The sequence below is a fragment of the Hippocampus zosterae genome, chromosome 18 (genome assembly GCF_025434085.1).
Source record: "Hippocampus zosterae strain Florida chromosome 18, ASM2543408v3, whole genome shotgun sequence".
Taxonomy (NCBI): Eukaryota; Metazoa; Chordata; class Actinopteri; order Syngnathiformes; family Syngnathidae; genus Hippocampus; species Hippocampus zosterae.
Genome location: NC_067468.1, coordinates 17,358,846 through 17,364,093, shown reverse-complemented (window position 1 = coordinate 17,364,093; position 5,248 = coordinate 17,358,846).

Here is a 5,248-nt window from a genome sequence, read left to right as displayed (position 1 = left end):
CTAACCCTAACCCTAACCCTAACCCTAACCCTAACCCTAACCCTAACCCTAACCCTAACCCTAACCCTAACCCTAACCCTAACCCTAACCCTAACCCTAACCCTAACCCTAACCCTAACCCTAACCCTAACCCTAACCCTAACCCTAACCCTAACCCTAACCCTAACCCTAACCCTAACCCTAACCCTAACCCTAACCCTAACCCTAACCCTAACCCTAACCCTAACCCTAACCCTAACCCTAACCCTAACCCTAACCCTAACCCTAACCCTAACCCTAACCCTAACCCTAACCCTAACCCTAACCCTAACCCTAACCCTAACCCTAACCCTAACCCTAACCCTAACCCTAACCCTAACCCTAACCCTAACCCTAACCCTAACCCTAACCCTAACCCTAACCCTAACCCTAACCCTAACCCTAACCCTAACCCTAACCCTAACCCTAACCCTAACCCTAACCCTAACCCTAACCCTAACCCTAACCCTAACCCTAACCCTAACCCTAACCCTAACCCTAACCCTAACCCTAACCCTAACCCTAACCCTAACCCTAACCCTAACCCTAACCCTAACCCTAACCCTAACCCTAACCCTAACCCTAACCCTAACCCTAACCCTAACCCTAACCCTAACCCTAACCCTAACCCTAACCCTAACCCTAACCCTAACCCTAACCCTAACCCTAACCCTAACCCTAACCCTAACCCTAACCCTAACCCTAACCCTAACCCTAACCCTAACCCTAACCCTAACCCTAACCCTAACCCTAACCCTAACCCTAACCCTAACCCTAACCCTAACCCTAACCCTAACCCTAACCCTAACCCTAACCCTAACCCTAACCCTAACCCTAACCCTAACCCTAACCCTAACCCTAACCCTAACCCTAACCCTAACCCTAACCCTAACCCTAACCCTAACCCTAACCCTAACCCTAACCCTAACCCTAACCCTAACCCTAACCCTAACCCTAACCCTAACCCTAACCCTAACCCTAACCCTAACCCTAACCCTAACCCTAACCCTAACCCTAACCCTAACCCTAACCCTAACCCTAACCCTAACCCTAACCCTAACCCTAACCCTAACCCTAACCCTAACCCTAACCCTAACCCTAACCCTAACCCTAACCCTAACCCTAACCCTAACCCTAACCCTAACCCTAACCCTAACCCTAACCCTAACCCTAACCCTAACCCTAACCCTAACCCTAACCCTAACCCTAACCCTAACCCTAACCCTAACCCTAACCCTAACCCTAACCCTAACCCTAACCCTAACCCTAACCCTAACCCTAACCCTAACCCTAACCCTAACCCTAACCCTAACCCTAACCCTAACCCTAACCCTAACCCTAACCCTAACCCTAACCCTAACCCTAACCCTAACCCTAACCCTAACCCTAACCCTAACCCTAACCCTAACCCTAACCCTAACCCTAACCCTAACCCTAACCCTAACCCTAACCCTAACCCTAACCCTAACCCTAACCCTAACCCTAACCCTAACCCTAACCCTAACCCTAACCCTAACCCTAACCCTAACCCTAACCCTAACCCTAACCCTAACCCTAACCCTAACCCTAACCCTAACCCTAACCCTAACCCTAACCCTAACCCTAACCCTAACCCTAACCCTAACCCTAACCCTAACCCTAACCCTAACCCTAACCCTAACCCTAACCCTAACCCTAACCCTAACCCTAACCCTAACCCTAACCCTAACCCTAACCCTAACCCTAACCCTAACCCTAACCCTAACCCTAACCCTAACCCTAACCCTAACCCTAACCCTAACCCTAACCCTAACCCTAACCCTAACCCTAACCCTAACCCTAACCCTAACCCTAACCCTAACCCTAACCCTAACCCTAACCCTAACCCTAACCCTAACCCTAACCCTAACCCTAACCCTAACCCTAACCCTAACCCTAACCCTAACCCTAACCCTAACCCTAACCCTAACCCTAACCCTAACCCTAACCCTAACCCTAACCCTAACCCTAACCCTAACCCTAACCCTAACCCTAACCCTAACCCTAACCCTAACCCTAACCCTAACCCTAACCCTAACCCTAACCCTAACCCTAACCCTAACCCTAACCCTAACCCTAACCCTAACCCTAACCCTAACCCTAACCCTAACCCTAACCCTAACCCTAACCCTAACCCTAACCCTAACCCTAACCCTAACCCTAACCCTAACCCTAACCCTAACCCTAACCCTAACCCTAACCCTAACCCTAACCCTAACCCTAACCCTAACCCTAACCCTAACCCTAACCCTAACCCTAACCCTAACCCTAACCCTAACCCTAACCCTAACCCTAACCCTAACCCTAACCCTAACCCTAACCCTAACCCTAACCCTAACCCTAACCCTAACCCTAACCCTAACCCTAACCCTAACCCTAACCCTAACCCTAACCCTAACCCTAACCCTAACCCTAACCCTAACCCTAACCCTAACCCTAACCCTAACCCTAACCCTAACCCTAACCCTAACCCTAACCCTAACCCTAACCCTAACCCTAACCCTAACCCTAACCCTAACCCTAACCCTAACCCTAACCCTAACCCTAACCCTAACCCTAACCCTAACCCTAACCCTAACCCTAACCCTAACCCTAACCCTAACCCTAACCCTAACCCTAACCCTAACCCTAACCCTAACCCTAACCCTAACCCTAACCCTAACCCTAACCCTAACCCTAACCCTAACCCTAACCCTAACCCTAACCCTAACCCTAACCCTAACCCTAACCCTAACCCTAACCCTAACCCTAACCCTAACCCTAACCCTAACCCTAACCCTAACCCTAACCCTAACCCTAACCCTAACCCTAACCCTAACCCTAACCCTAACCCTAACCCTAACCCTAACCCTAACCCTAACCCTAACCCTAACCCTAACCCTAACCCTAACCCTAACCCTAACCCTAACCCTAACCCTAACCCTAACCCTAACCCTAACCCTAACCCTAACCCTAACCCTAACCCTAACCCTAACCCTAACCCTAACCCTAACCCTAACCCTAACCCTAACCCTAACCCTAACCCTAACCCTAACCCTAACCCTAACCCTAACCCTAACCCTAACCCTAACCCTAACCCTAACCCTAACCCTAACCCTAACCCTAACCCTAACCCTAACCCTAACCCTAACCCTAACCCTAACCCTAACCCTAACCCTAACCCTAACCCTAACCCTAACCCTAACCCTAACCCTAACCCTAACCCTAACCCTAACCCTAACCCTAACCCTAACCCTAACCCTAACCCTAACCCTAACCCTAACCCTAACCCTAACCCTAACCCTAACCCTAACCCTAACCCTAACCCTAACCCTAACCCTAACCCTAACCCTAACCCTAACCCTAACCCTAACCCTAACCCTAACCCTAACCCTAACCCTAACCCTAACCCTAACCCTAACCCTAACCCTAACCCTAACCCTAACCCTAACCCTAACCCTAACCCTAACCCTAACCCTAACCCTAACCCTAACCCTAACCCTAACCCTAACCCTAACCCTAACCCTAACCCTAACCCTAACCCTAACCCTAACCCTAACCCTAACCCTAACCCTAACCCTAACCCTAACCCTAACCCTAACCCTAACCCTAACCCTAACCCTAACCCTAACCCTAACCCTAACCCTAACCCTAACCCTAACCCTAACCCTAACCCTAACCCTAACCCTAACCCTAACCCTAACCCTAACCCTAACCCTAACCCTAACCCTAACCCTAACCCTAACCCTAACCCTAACCCTAACCCTAACCCTAACCCTAACCCTAACCCTAACCCTAACCCTAACCCTAACCCTAACCCTAACCCTAACCCTAACCCTAACCCTAACCCTAACCCTAACCCTAACCCTAACCCTAACCCTAACCCTAACCCTAACCCTAACCCTAACCCTAACCCTAACCCTAACCCTAACCCTAACCCTAACCCTAACCCTAACCCTAACCCTAACCCTAACCCTAACCCTAACCCTAACCCTAACCCTAACCCTAACCCTAACCCTAACCCTAACCCTAACCCTAACCCTAACCCTAACCCTAACCCTAACCCTAACCCTAACCCTAACCCTAACCCTAACCCTAACCCTAACCCTAACCCTAACCCTAACCCTAACCCTAACCCTAACCCTAACCCTAACCCTAACCCTAACCCTAACCCTAACCCTAACCCTAACCCTAACCCTAACCCTAACCCTAACCCTAACCCTAACCCTAACCCTAACCCTAACCCTAACCCTAACCCTAACCCTAACCCTAACCCTAACCCTAACCCTAACCCTAACCCTAACCCTAACCCTAACCCTAACCCTAACCCTAACCCTAACCCTAACCCTAACCCTAACCCTAACCCTAACCCTAACCCTAACCCTAACCCTAACCCTAACCCTAACCCTAACCCTAACCCTAACCCTAACCCTAACCCTAACCCTAACCCTAACCCTAACCCTAACCCTAACCCTAACCCTAACCCTAACCCTAACCCTAACCCTAACCCTAACCCTAACCCTAACCCTAACCCTAACCCTAACCCTAACCCTAACCCTAACCCTAACCCTAACCCTAACCCTAACCCTAACCCTAACCCTAACCCTAACCCTAACCCTAACCCTAACCCTAACCCTAACCCTAACCCTAACCCTAACCCTAACCCTAACCCTAACCCTAACCCTAACCCTAACCCTAACCCTAACCCTAACCCTAACCCTAACCCTAACCCTAACCCTAACCCTAACCCTAACCCTAACCCTAACCCTAACCCTAACCCTAACCCTAACCCTAACCCTAACCCTAACCCTAACCCTAACCCTAACCCTAACCCTAACCCTAACCCTAACCCTAACCCTAACCCTAACCCTAACCCTAACCCTAACCCTAACCCTAACCCTAACCCTAACCCTAACCCTAACCCTAACCCTAACCCTAACCCTAACCCTAACCCTAACCCTAACCCTAACCCTAACCCTAACCCTAACCCTAACCCTAACCCTAACCCTAACCCTAACCCTAACCCTAACCCTAACCCTAACCCTAACCCTAACCCTAACCCTAACCCTAACCCTAACCCTAACCCTAACCCTAACCCTAACCCTAACCCTAACCCTAACCCTAACCCTAACCCTAACCCTAACCCTAACCCTAACCCTAACCCTAACCCTAACCCTAACCCTAACCCTAACCCTAACCCTAACCCTAACCCTAACCCTAACCCTAACCCTAA